This window comes from Panicum virgatum, chromosome 4K (genome assembly GCF_016808335.1).
Source record: "Panicum virgatum strain AP13 chromosome 4K, P.virgatum_v5, whole genome shotgun sequence".
NCBI classification, from domain to species: Eukaryota; Viridiplantae; Streptophyta; class Magnoliopsida; order Poales; family Poaceae; genus Panicum; species Panicum virgatum.
This window is the reverse complement of record NC_053139.1, coordinates 21,533,966-21,548,839: the sequence shown is the minus strand read 5'-3', so window position 1 is coordinate 21,548,839 and position 14,874 is coordinate 21,533,966. Positions and strand designations below refer to the sequence as shown.

Here is a 14,874-nt window from a genome sequence, read left to right as displayed (position 1 = left end):
CCCCAAAATTCATTTTGAAGTAATTATATATAGAGTCCTCCCAGACCATATGAACCAGCACAATTTTTTCTTTTTAATATCTGCATAAAACTTGTAACTAGTCTTTCTCCCTCATATGAACTTCAAAATAGATCATTTTTCTTCCTAAAAATTTCTAAAATCATACTCTATCAAGTTATGAAACTTATTAATGCTATTATTTTGAAAAATCTTCTCGTGTGAGACTATTTGAACAATCCAAATTTTGAATTTCAAAAAATGACAACTACAACCAAGATTTTTTTTACACTAGATGATGTCAAATGAAAAAGTGATGAATACCAAAGTTTTATATCTCATCAAGATCTACAATCTTTATTTAGGTCATTTTGTCATTTTCAAAAGTGATAATAACATGTATTACAAATTTGACAAGTCTCAAACATAGTTTCTTAAACTATGTGAGTGAATCTAGGATTAATGACCAATGTATACTACCACTTTCTCAAATGAAAAAATGATCTAAATAAAGATTGTAGATCTTGATGGGTTATGAAAATTTGGTATTCACGACTTTTTCGGCTGAAATCATTTAGTGATCCAAAATCTTACTTTTAGCTATCCATTTTTGAAATTCAAAATTTGGATTATTCAAACTTTGTCACAAGGATTAATGACCTAAATAAAGTTTATAGATCTTGATGAGTTCTACAACTTTGGTATTCATGACTTTTTCATTTGAAATCATTTATTACCCTAAAAAATCTATTTGAATTCCTAATACTACTAATACTATCACTAACATGATGGACCCACCGCGCCAGGACAAAAAATTGGCCATGGCAGGCTCTGCCACCGACATAGCGGACCCACCGCGCCAGACCAAAAATTGGCAGCTACACCTCCCGCTCTCCCGCGCTGATTCTCTCACCGACAAATGGAACCCACCACGCCTCCCGCTCAACAGGTGCGAAATTCCCCTCGTGCGCGCGGCTGCTGCCTGCCTTATCCTCTTGGTCAGTCAGGCAAAGGGGAAAAATCCCCGCAGGCCGCAGACCAGGGCCTCCTCCTCCCTCCCCTCAACGTAGCGTCGCCACTCATCCCGCCGCCACACCAACGACGGAGGTCGGAGCCACGTATCACACTGCCACACCTCCACCGGTGGCCGGAATCCGCCCATCCCACCACCGCATCAACGCCGGAGGTCGGAGCTGCCCATCCTTGACTCCCTCCGCTGGTTGACCTTCGCGGCTCCGCACAAGGCGCCTTCTCCAAAGTTCAACACATCCGGCCTGATCTGAAGTAAGTCTAACCTTCTATGTCCGAATCCACCACTACTTCCATTGCCGTTACTGATCTGTTAGTTCTTTCTTCAACTTCTTTACAGAAACTGAATCTAGTTTCTGCTCTTTCTGCGTTTCATTTGCGCCGGCCGGGCTGAGCGCCGCCGGTCCCATCCGCACCGGCCGGGGCCGCGGGGCGGCGCTGCAGGATCTCATTCGCACCGGAGGGGCAGATCGAGATGCGGATGGTCCAGAGGCGAGATGCGCTGTTGCAGGTCCAGAAGCTCCCCTTTCCCTCTCCTTCCTCTCAGTTTGTTATTACCACTAAGAAGAAGCCGCTGTTGCAGGTCCACGAGTGGCAGGCCATCACGTTCCTGTGACTTGCCTATTACTGCAGTGGCACGATTTGAGGCAACTTCCTCGGGGAATATTTTAGGTTCCTTCTCCAGCTGCAGATTGCTCTATTTCTTGTTTCTTCAGTTCTTGCATGTTAGCACCAGGACTTCAGTTATGAGAAGTGTCCCTTTCACTCTACATTAAGCAATCATTGGCGTGTGCTGTCTTAGCTTCTCGGTGGAATTCTTGCATTGACTATTGTCGCCCAAATTATGTATTCCCTGATACATAAGTTAGTTTTTCTTGCTGGTTAGTTTTTCTTGCAAGCAAGTATTCAGTTGAAATCTGCTATGCCCATAAGCTCAGTAGGACATGCATGTACATAACCTGTTTGATTAAATCCCTCAATGCTCAACAACTATTTACATGTGCCTACATAAATTGTCTCCGTTTCTAGTGCTGCTTAGAATATTTTACCTGCCATTTGTGTCATGCATTTAAATATTCACTAGTTCCCTTCTAGAGTGAACTGCAGTCCATGTTTGTTCTGATATGTGCTAGTCTGCTATGTAATTTGAGTTAGCTCTGAACTTATGATATTTTCACTAAAGCATCTGATATGTGCTAGTCTACTTATCTCTAACTAGCTAACTCTGCTTGCCTGTTTTATTCTTCTGTGCAGTTCAGAATCGTTGGTCTAGCAGCAGCTAGGTGCCTAGGTAACAGCAGCTTGCACAAGTATAGTGAATGTGCCATCTGTGAGATCTATGGTGAAATAATCTCATAGTGAATGCCATATCTTTGTGATACATTTAAGGGACCTGTGTATAGTGAATGCATGTGTGAACTCCATGTTCCTGCAACTCTGCAAGTATCTATGATGAAAAACAATTTATGGTTTGATTTGATCCATATGCTGTTTGTGCTTTGCACCTCTACTTAATTGAAGCATCATATACAAAGGTTCGAGATAGCATTTCATGTTTTCAATGACTACTGTATGTGCTGTATACTCTTCTGTCCAATGGGATGCATGCATGACTTGAATGGAATTAAATTTCATAGCAGCCAGAGTGCTATATGAAAAAACTCGGCCGGGTGGGGAAAGACCGCCCCACCGGTATTAGCTTAAGAAGAAGCCTCGGCTTCCCCGACCGAGAAAATCCCCGAACCCGGGCCCCGCCCTGACACTGGGAGACGTAACCCCTGGGAACTACCTGCCTGGGCCATGTAAGGGTCCTCAGGCCGACCTGGGTCATCTCACAACCAGTGCTTTGGCACACGGGGCCAGCGAGGGGATTTTTTTTACCCTCAGTCTGAAATTCGCTCCCACGGGGAGTCGAACTCAGGACCTGAGGGGTGCCGCTGGAGTGACTAACCAACTGGGCTAGCATCCTTTGGCAGAGTGCTATATGTGCTGATGCATAATTTTATTTTGATTGCAGGTTATTATTGGATGCAAGCTGAAAAAGAATGTAACTAGCTATTTTCATGTGCTAAGATTGTAACCTGAGATTTTGTATCTAATATGCTGTAATTCTGATAAATGGGTTGCAAACATTGTCTTTTGTGCTAAAATGGCTACAGAAAAGGCTGTTATGGTAAATGTGCTAACTGTTTAAGTGGGTTGAAATGTGATGGGCTGAAATGTTTATTTACTGAAAATTTGATGGGTTCAGTAGAGTGGGTCGGAAAATGGTTGTTGTTTAAAAATGGCCCATTAAACAAATAGGCCAGGAATGCTAATATGTGGCTCGTCACATAGCAATATATGACGATGTCAGCTCGTCACAACAACTATACTAAATAAGGGTCCCACCACACACTTTGTGTTGATTTGACCAACATTATGTGACAGGTATAGGCATCATATAATGTCAACAATATATGACCCTATAGTGTACCGTCACATAAGGTCCTCACATTATGTGACGGTTCACCATTTTATCGTCATAAGGTACATTTAGCGACGGTCGATATGTGACGACCTTTATGACGGTGGATTTTCGTCATACCATACTTTCTATGACAGTTTCTGTACTTTACATGACCATATCATTTTGTCATGGAAACCTGATTTTTTTGTAGTGCGGGAGCCTTCCATCGCTCTTCCCAGCTTCTGGGAGTGGAGAATTTCGAAGCATGGCATCTGCCATCTCCTCCACCTCGCGAGCACTCATCTCCGGAGTACTCGAGGGTTTCTCCACTGCCGACTTGGGGGGCTGAGTCGTCTTCAGTTTCCCCTCTGGCCTCCAGGATGCGTTACTGTTGACGGCCATTATTTTTCATTTTGACCGTCAACTTCTCGGGAATAAAATGAGCTTTACACCATGTTCCATACATAGTTTACTTATTTCTAACAAGTTCCACAAGTTTTGGATGAGTTGTGCTTTTAGGAGACAATATACAAAAAATGAGCCGAAACTGGGAAAAACCCAGGCCGGCCGGCCTCCCCTAGGCCGGCCGGCCTGGCACCTCTACACACTGTGCTATGTCTTTGATTTAGGAGTGAAGTGACATCCTCACATTGCCTCTAAACTATGAATTGCAAGTTGGTTTGATCAAATGGACCGAAAGACCTAGCACATGAAAGATCCAGAGACGGGTCAGTCTTGCTGAGTATTAGTATACTCAGCCTTTCTTGTGGCACTATTTTTCAGGTACTAACTTCGAGGATCTGTTTGCAAGTCTTACTTGGCCGTGTACCTTTCCTCCGGGTTGGTCTGTTGAGTGGGATGGCCCTTCAGCTGGTGCTGACCACCCTCCCGCTGAGTGACGCATTCGTGCGGGCTTTACCGATGTGTCACGTTATTTCGCTAGTTATCTTTTAATGCTTCCGCTGAATAATGAGACTTGAATAAATTGAGTAGATGGAACTCTGTAGTACTTTACTATTCTGAATATGGTTTGTAATAAATTTTCCTTTCCGCTGCAATCACTCTGAGATGTATGAAATATCCTGTGTTGTAATCTCTGGGCTCACCTTCTTGTGAGTGTTGTCTGCTGATCCTGGAATAGCATGGCTTTTATTGAGGCTTCACTCGAGGAACTATCGGTGAGTGCCAATTTGGGTCAGAGTTGCTTAGCAACAAAGATCAGTGCACCCGGGCCCAGTAGTTTTGGGTGGTTCTGCCATAGCTGGCATCAGAGCTCGCAGACAGCCTACCAGAGATGGCAGCCTCTGTTTTGAAAACAACAAATTAAAACTTGACTTCAAAACTACTAAAGTTTTTGGAAAGAGTTTAGGATCTCCAAGGACAAGTCTAGAACGTAAAGCCCTAGGGGATCTTATGGGTATAATCAGGTGGCTTATATTGTATGGCTAACTTCCAACACATTACTTTTCCGTATTTAAATTCTGTAAATTAAATTCTGCAACTACATCGTCGACACGGAGGTATGCTTACTCAGTCAGCTGAGGGAGTCTGACCTTCCCATCGGTGATGCGAGCCGAACGCTGTAGCTCAAGCAGTGGCCTACTTGAGCTGCTGCCCATATACCAACTTCGGTTGATTATATGGGGAGTAATGGTTCGAAATTGGAATTCAAATTCCCTGTCAACGACGGTACTCAGTTAATACGTTGTTTGAATGACGTATGCTTAACGTTGTCCATACGGTGGTAATTGTATGGATACCGGTTCTATAGTGATCGGTAATGGATGGGAACACTTTCATGAGTGCTGGCACGGAAGGTTCAATATATATATTGTCAATTTTCTGCAGGTACGCTAACTCGAAATCGAATTCTAGGCTATCTAGCTAGATCGAGTAGCTACATAGTGAGAGACGTAATATGTATGCCACCAAAGTCATTTGCGTAAGACCAAGGTTACTTGGAAATTCTTTTCCTTGGTGAGGACGGATAGGTTCTGCATTCATCCTCAAAATTTTTAGCAAAGAAATCCTTGGAAGAAATCGCAATCAAATCGGCTAAAACCCTATCTTAAGGAGTATCTAGATAGTCTGCAAAATTCAGGAAACTGGTTTCCGCGAATTTTAACCCTCTGTTAAATGATTCAAATCGACTTGGGGTAGTAACACGAAATGATGTTCTCTAAGTTATCAAACTTTTGTAAAATTTTGAGAATTTTTGAAGCCTTCTAGCTTGGTATTTGTGATTTTAGATTAACCCTGTGTAAAACTGTTAACTCTGCACAGTTTGTACAACTGAAATTTTTCGACCTCCATAAGTTGTTCAAAAAAACAATCGTTCAACATGAAAGTTGTAGACAACTAAGTGATTATCTTACCATAAAAATTTGAATAATGTTTGACAACTGGTTTGGGAGTTATGGTCAAAATACACCCTCTCTGGGCACCCAGTTTTCTTGGTTGACGTCCTTCTGAAAACCTGAGCATATCACCCCATTGGAGTCCGAGTTGATCTTAGTGTTGACTAGATGAATCGTTCCTTGTGTAAATTTTTTAGAATTTTCGGAGTATAGTATCTATCATTTTGGCAATTTCTTTCACTGTCCAGAGTCAGCTATTCCTTGTTACCATCGGCTGATCCATCGGTCTTTTGTTGGGACAGATGGAGGAGCTGCTGGTTGTTGACGCACAGGGGCATGTGCACTCCGCTTGCTTGCACTGCGACGGATTTCCTCACCGTCTTTGGGAGCTTTTGAGTGCAGCCGGTTACCTCCAGCCACCGATTTACAATGGCCACGAGTTTGTGGAGGACGGAGTTCGTCGCTGCAGTGTGACGATGGTGATCCCGCAGCACCCGCTCAACGGGTGGGAACCTATCGTGACTCAGATGGTCGGTCACTACCTGCTGGACACTTGGGAGCATACCGCCATGAGGGCAATGACCACTTTTTGCTCTTTGCACCCTCTGGAGGTGGTTCTGACCACGTTCGGGTTGTTCCCTGCACCTGACCCGACAGACCCGCTTTGGCTCGACCGGATAGCACATGTGGATGTGGTTGCTACTCTCGACCCGGTCGGGGCACTTTGGACGACAGCGATGTGGTTGGACGGTCTCTACAGACTTCACACTTACCAGAGTCACGCTGTCGCTCAGTTGGTGGACTATGCTCAGGCCTTGCACCTGGCGGTCCAGCTGAGAGATGAGCAGCTTCAGGAGGCTAGTGCCGAGCTCGAGAGCAGGGCTACTCTTATCGCCCAACTCCACGGCCAGGTTCACGAGCTTCAGGACACGGTGATGGATCGTGATGCTACGATCAACTTCCTGGAGGATCAGTTTCACGACTTGCAGCTTGAGTTGGACGAGGCCCAGGGGCAGCTCCACGCGATACAGCACGCGCAGGATGCCCTTCACGCACCACCCGACGAGATGCAGGTGGACGGTGAGGACGAGCCCCAGGAGATCGAGGGCATTTCAGAGATGGACTCCGAGGACCAGGCGCCACAGCCCGCACCGGTTGAGGTTCACACTCCCGCGGCGAGTGAGGCATCGGTCAACATGTAGACCGAGGCGCTGTTTTCTTAGCTTTTGTAGACTCCTCTTAGTGTAGCCTACTTTTGGATCATGGCTACTAGGCTAACTTAGAGTTGAGTAACCCCCTTAGTACTGATGTTAGGAGTAACCAAGTAGAAATGAGAGGATGATGAATGTAATGAACCTCTAATGCGATTAATGTGAAATAGCAGTGATCTGTGAAAAGCTGAATGCAGCAGCTAGTTAGAATTTTTATCCTCTTTTCCTTTCTGAATTAGCTCCTGAGTTGAATACCAAAGTTGTTCCCAATTTCATCATGGAAATGCTCACAAAATTTCAGCTCAAACGGATTAGTATGGCATTAGATAATCATAAATTACAGAAGCTCTGTTTTCTGTAAAGCAGAAAAAACCCAGAGGAGGAGTAAATGAATTTTTTGACTAACCTACTCTTGGAATCTGACTTTGTGATGACTACCAAAGTTGTAGCTCATGAAATTACCTATCTCCTGTAAAAGTTTCAAGTTTATATCATGTACAAAACTCCATTTATGAGCACTTTCGTATCACTGGTTTTTCTGCACAACATGATTTAAGCGATTCCTGTTACTTCCATGTCATTTTGAGTTGTATGTTCCATTTGAAATGATGATAATGTTGAGCCTAATGCAAAAGTACTCACATTTCAGATGGTTGGATCAACTCGAGGCACCCCTAGTGGTTTTGGAGCCGGGGGAATGGCGATCCACCTTCACCTCCTCCACCAGTGGGTATCGCTGAGGTTCTTGCCGCCCAGACGGAAATTTTGCGGCAGTTGGTTCAAGCTCAGCAACAACCGCGGGGTGGGCATCATGCTCATCAAGCACAAGAAGCGAGCTACCAAGATTTCCTCAGTACTCAGCATCCGCTGTTCAATAAAGCGGATGAGCCTCTGGACGCGGACGCTTGGATTCGCACAATCGAGTCCAAGTTTTCTCTATTGACTACCCCTTGTTCCGAAGCAAACAAGACTCGCTACGCCGCGCTGCAACTTCGCGGATCAGCTCGTATGTGGTGGGATCATTACCACGGGATGCTACCGGCTGATCATGTGGTGAACTGGAATGAGTTCAAATTGGCATTTCGGGATCATCATATTCCCGCTGGACTTCTTGACCGCAAGCTCAACGAGTTCTTGGCATTAACTCAGGGCACTCGTACTGTGGTGCAGTATGCCCAAGTATTCAATCAATTGTGTCAATATGCTGGACATCACGCGGATACCGACGCTAAGAAGCGTGAACGCTTCCGTCGAGGCCTTAGCACCAAGTTACAAGAAAGGCTAAATCTTGTCCGTGCGGATTCTTTCAATGGATTGGTGAATATGGCTATCTCTCAGGAGGACCTTATTTCTGCACACCGCGTTGAAAAGAAGCGCAAGGCACCTGCTGGACCCTCGAGTTCCTCTGCACCGAGGTATCGCATTGTGCAGAATAACCCATCCGCACCCTCTCAGAAGGCCCCTCAGCCAGGGCGTTGGATTATTCGGCCTCCTCAACAGCAGCAGCAGACTCGATTCGGGTTTCCTCAGCAAGCCCGATTTGCACCTCAGCAGCAGCAGAATGGCCCTAGGCCGAATACTCAGACATCCGCTCGCCCTGACAACAATAACCGCTGTTTCAGATGCGGGAGTCTGGATCATTTTGCCAAGATGTGCCCCCAGGCGGGACAATCTCAAAGGCAGGATTCTCGCAGAAATGATCAGAACAAGGGCAATAAGCAAACCATTCAAGTCAGGCAGGGCCGACTTAACTTCACCAACCTTGCTAAACTCCCCGAAGGAGCACCAATTATGTCGGGTACATTCTTCATAAACCATCACCCCGCAGTTATCTTATTCGATTCTGGTGCATCTCATAGCTTCATTAGTTCTAAATTTGGAGCAAGGGTTGGGTTAGATTTTTGTCACACAAAAGGGTCATTCATGATATCTACTCCGGGTGGTAAAGTCGCATCAAACCAAATCATTCATAATGCGCCACTTAGTTTGGGTAGTAAAACCGTTCCTACCCATTTAATCATATTGCCACTAGAAGGTATGGATGTTATTCTGGGAATGGAGTGGATGAAAAGACACGGGGTGTTGTTAGATATATCTTCCCGAGCTGTTGAAATAAATTCTCCAACTCATGGTCATTCGGTTCTATATTTACCTCACCACCAGTGCAACAACTCTTGTGCCTATGCCATGAAAGATATTCGTCTCGAAGATATTCCGGTAGTCCGTGAATATGCATATATATTTCTGGACGATTTACCTGGTATGCCGCCAGACCGGGATATCGAATTTGTCATTGAACTTCAGCCTGGTATAGCACCTATTTCAAAAAGGCCGTACCGAATGCCGCCTAAAGAATTAGCTGAACTAAAAATCCAGCTGCAAGAACTTCTGGACAAGGGTTTTATTCACCAAAGTGCTTCACCTTGGGGCTGTCCAACATTGTTCGTAAAGAAGAAGGATGACAGTCTGAGGTTGTGTGTTGACTACCGGCCTCTCAATGCGGTGACCATCAAAAATAAATATCCACTTCCCCACATTGATGTACTGTTTGATCAGTTGGCTGGAGCAAAGATCTTCTCCAAGATTGATCTTCGTTCGGGGTATCATCAAATTAAAATCCGGCCTTGTGATATTCCCAAGACCGCTTTCTCAACCAGATATGGCCTCTATGAATATTTGGTTATATCTTTTGGTCTCACCAATGCTCCAGCTTATTACATGTACCTCATGAACTCGGTATTCATGCCGGAACTTGACAAGTTTGTCGTGGTGTTTATTGATGACATTCTGATCTATTCCAAGAACGAGGCGGAACATGAACAACACCTGCGTATTGTTCTTCAACGTCTCAGAGATCATAAGCTGTATGCAAAATTCTCCAAGTGTGAATTCTGGCTGGACACAGTCAAGTTTCTGGGTCACACTATATCCAGTGAAGGCATCTCAGTTGATCCCAGCAAAGTACAAGAAGTGATGGACTGGAAACCTCCTACTTCCATTCATCAGATTCGCAGTTTTCTTGGCTTGGCGGGATATTACCGTAGATTTATTCCGGACTTCTCCAGAATTGCTAAACCCATGACAGAACTACTAAGGAAGGATGTCAAGTTTAAATGGGATGTGAAGTGTGATGAAGCATTCCATACATTGAGAGCACATCTTACCACAGCACCAGTCTTGGCTCAACCTGACAACAATAAACCCTACGATGTTTATTGTGATGCTTCAGGTACTGGTCTTGGTTGTGTTTTAATGCAAGATAATCGGGTTATAGCATATGCTTCCCGAGCTCTTCGGCCACACGAGTTAAATTATCCCACTCATGATCTTGAGCTAGCCGCAGTTATTCATGCTCTCAAGATTTGGAGACATTATCTTATGGGCACTCATTGCAATATCTATACCGACCATAAGAGTCTCAAATATATTTTCACCCAAAGTGAGATAAATATGAGGCAACGAAGATGGCTGGAATTAATCAAAGATTATGACCTGGAAGTTCGTTATCACCCAGGTAAAGCTAATGTCGTAGCTGATGCGCTCAGTCGTAAGGTTCACTGCAATTGCCTTTCAGTGGAGTCATATAATAACACATTGTGTGCTGAAATGCAAAGGCTGAAATTGGAAATTATTCCTTAGGGTTCTCTGAATCATATTTCGGTGGAACCAACACTTTATGACAAAAGTCATCATGGCACAATTACATGACAAAAGTGTCGGTATGATCAAACAGAAAGTAGTAGAAGGCGAAAATAAATACAAGTGTTTCCATGTGGACCATAAAGGAATCTTGTGGTTCGAGGATCGCCTAGTCGTTCCCAAAAATCATGAGCTGCGGAAACAAATCCTGGACGAAGCACATCTCACCAAATTTTCCATTCATCCGGGTAGCACCAAAATGTACCAAGATCTCAGACAAAATTTCTGGTGGACTCGTATGAAGAGAGAGATTGCCAAATATGTCGCAGAGTGTGACACATGTCAGAGAGTGAAAGCTAGTCACTTGAAGGTTGCTGGCACTCTTCAACCTCTGCCCATTCCATCTTGGAAATGGGAAGATATCAGTATGGATTTCATCGTGGGCTTACCAAATACCTCTCAACATCATGATTCCATTTGGGTCATTGTCGATAGGCTCACCAAGACTGCTCATTTTATTCCAGTACATACTGAATATCGAGCCAAGAAATATGCTGAAAGCTATATTGATCGGATTGTCTATCTACACGGTATACCCAAAACAATTATCTCGGATCGTGGTCCTCAGTTTGTGGCAAGGTTTTGGGAGCAATTCCAAGAGGCTCTCGGAACTAAATTAATTCGAAGCTCAGCTTACCATCCACAGACCGACGGACAGACCGAAAGGGTGAATCAAATTCTGGAGGACATGCATCGAGCATGTGTCATCCATTATGACAAGAACTGGGACAAATGTTTATCATTGGCTGAGTTTTCTTATAACAATAGCTATCAGGCCAGTCTGAAGATGGCACCCTTTGAGGCCTTGTATGGTCGACGGTGTCGAACCCCTTTGAGTTGGTCCCAGACTGGAGAACGTCAAATATTTGGACCTGAATTGGTGGTCGAGGCTGAGGAAAAAGTAAAAATAATACAAGCAAATCTCCGAGCAACCAAGTCTCGGCAAAAGAGTTATTTTGATAAAAGAAGGGATCCTTTAAAGTTCATGGTTGGTGACCATGTTTATTTATGAGTATCACCAACTCGAGGCGTTCAACGTTTCGGAGTCAAGGGTAAGCTAGCACCTCGCTATGTCGGGCCATATGAAATCATTGAAGAATGTGGACCCGTGGCTTATCGTTTGTGACTTCCTTCACGACTCGCCGCCATCCATAATGTTTTCCACATATCCCAACTCAAGAAATGTGTTCGAGTTCCTACTGAAATCATCGATCAACAAGAAATTTTAGTGGATCCCGATCTCTCTTATACCGAATATCCACTCAGAATTCTGGATCAAAAAGAGAGAGGTACTCGTCGAAGGGTGGTAAAAATGTATAAAATTCAGTGGTCTCATCACACTGAAGAAGAAGCCACCTGGGAGACGGAAGCTTATCTTAATCGACATTATCCGGGTTTCCTTAGCTCCACCTCAGGTATATCACTTTCCCTACCTAAATTCAATCATCTAATCTCGGGGCGAGATTCTTTTAAGGGGGGTAGGTTGTGACACCTCAGGTGTTAGTAAACCTAAATACAATCACTGTACCCCATTTAAACTTAAAAGAAAAAGGTGGGAAATTAATTCAAAGAGAAGGGATCAAATAAAAGTCAAAGTATACAAAAAAAATTAAAGGGGAAAGAAAAAGGAGTGAAAGCTACTCAAATTTCAATTCAAAATGTGCACAAAATTTTTGTTGGCTCATGAGAGGTACTTCAATTGACATGTGCTCAATTGAACTTCAGCCAAAAACAAATCAAAAACTGATTAAAACCAAAGCTCTTTTGTGCAAGTTTGCAAATTTATAAATAGTTCAAAATGTGAGTTTCAAATGAAAATTTGCATAACACGAAAGTTGTAGATCTTGAAAAGTTATGCAAAATTTGTATTCAACACTTTTTCATTTGACCCCTCTAAGTAGCAGATATTTTTAGTTTACCGACAGGTCCCTGGAATTTCAGAAATTGCAGATATGCCCTCACCTCCATCTCTCTCCTCCCGGTTCCTCTGTTTCGCCCGCCGTCCGCCGTACGCTGCCGGTGGACCTTGTCCACGGCACGTCCGCAGCCAAATGGACCCGGGGAGCCCTCCAGTGCCACCTGGCTTGCCTCTTGGCGCCTTCCCACGCTCACACGCGTCCTGGACGTCCTCCCGAGCCGACACGACACCCTCCACGCGCAGCGCCGCCTGCCCGCTCCGCCAGCTCGCCGTCGTGCGCCCCAGACCCAAACCCGCCTCCCCCAGATGCTACTCCCCTCGCTCAGGTGCTCCTTGGCCTATAAGAACCCCCGGAGCCACACCGTTGCGCGGCTTCTTCTCCTTCTTCCTCCTCCCGCCGCTCCGCCATGGCTGGCGAGATCTAGCTCGCGCGGACTAGCCACCCCGGCCCTGCATTGCTCCATCCGACCACCCCACAAGCTTCTCCACCCCCCAGTTGAGCTCCACGCGCGCGGAATCGAAGCCAAACCTTGTCCTAACGCCGTCCCCCTTTTGCGCCGCCGCCGGCGAGCTCAGGCTCACCGCGGACCGGCCAGCCCAGAGGGAGACCGAGCATGACAGCTACCCCAGGCGCATCCTCATGCTTTCGCAGTGCTCGTGTGCACCCTGTTCCCCTACCTCGAGCCCTCCTTCACCTACAACGCCGGCGACCCGAACATCCACCCCGCCATTGACACCAACGAGCATGATTCCTTGCACCGAGCACTCGAACGCCGACCAGGGTAGGTGTTCCTCGATCCCTACTCACCCACGCGCCTCCCCATTGCAGCCCCGGTAAGCCCTGCCTAGCAGAACACCACCGGGCGAGCTGCAGCGGCGGAGAAGGCCGGCGAAGGGCCCGGTTGTAATTTCTTTTTTCCGTTCAAGGGTGCGTTTGCAAGAATTCCAGTGAATATCAGTGAACTTCTAAAATGCAGAACAAATCACAAAAAAATCATAAAAATGTAAACTCAACTGATATGGAATCCTTGTAACAAGATCTACAAATTTTGTAACAGACACATCTGCAGAAACTCAACCAAAATTAATCTGGGAAAAAGAATAAGAAAATCACCCTATGCATGTTCAGGAAGTTCTGCTCAACAAATGACCATGATTTTTGAATATGTTATCGCTAATGGAATATTAAGATCACAGTAAAAATATGACACCAACCAAAACAGTTATCATATTGGAACAATCATGATTCTCTAATCTGTTGTTGGCTTTCTCGATTTAATACTGGGAAATATATACATGAACTTGCTCTATAAGTCATTAAAATCTGGAAAAATTTCAGTGCTGAGTAGATACTTTGTAGATGCTCCCATAAAATTTGTAGCACCGGAACCCATGTAGAACGTTCTGCACAAAAAGGTGAAGCAACTAGAGTAATCTATTTACATGAATAGTTATGGTAATTGCTTTGTGGTAGATGCTGAAATTTATACCATAGATGCTAAAATTTGGATCTGTGTTACTTTAATTTCTTTCCATCACCAGCTCATGAGTAGATTGTTGTTATGAAATAGTGAAAACATGCTATGTCTTAATATTGGAAATGAAAACCAAACCCCCACTCATTCATGAAGAAACGTAGTTATGTTTACTACTCTATAAATGACTGCCCATGAAATGAAATATTGAAATCATCACTAAATTAACTTTTGTTGAACTACAACTTTATCGTGAAGGAAAGAAATCGTTATCCATGAGTAACTCATAATCTTGCATTGCATATAGAAGCGGTTAATCTCGCGGACGGTGACTACGAATGGGTACCCGCGGACTCTCGGGTTGATCAGGAGGCTAATTTGAACTGTGCTAACTTGTCTCAAGACCTGGGCCAAGCCCCAGAGGCTTTTCTGCCTGACAGTGCCCAAGAAGGCAAGCCCCGGAGCATAATCCCACTATTTTCCGAATTGTTATTCATTTATCTATTTATATTGTGTTGTAATAATTTCTTTTCTGCATTTAAGTTTTCTAGGCGTTGATCGAAAACCTTAGATGCGTGATCCCTAGGTACCTATGTTTGATACCGGATCTTTTTATCGACTAGTTGCCATGCTAATTAGGTACGGTAGAAGTCGAGTGGTTTCCTGCCTCTCGCGAGCAAATAGGAATTTGATTGACTTTAATTCCTGCTGAAATATAAGGACAACGGGCGGGGTTGTG

The 14,874-nt window shown here is 44.6% G+C and overlaps 1 long non-coding RNA gene across 1 annotated transcript; it reads left to right on the top strand.

Annotated features, from left to right (window-relative positions):
- Positions 1 to 979: 979 nt before the first annotated feature.
- On the top strand, positions 980 to 3,231 carry LOC120703476. The gene is made up of 5 exons (XR_005686989.1): positions 980 to 1,281; positions 1,367 to 1,537; positions 1,610 to 1,698; positions 2,281 to 2,336; positions 3,044 to 3,231. It is a non-coding gene; the product is annotated as an uncharacterized LOC120703476 (long non-coding RNA).
- Positions 3,232 to 14,874: the final 11,643 nt, after the last annotated feature.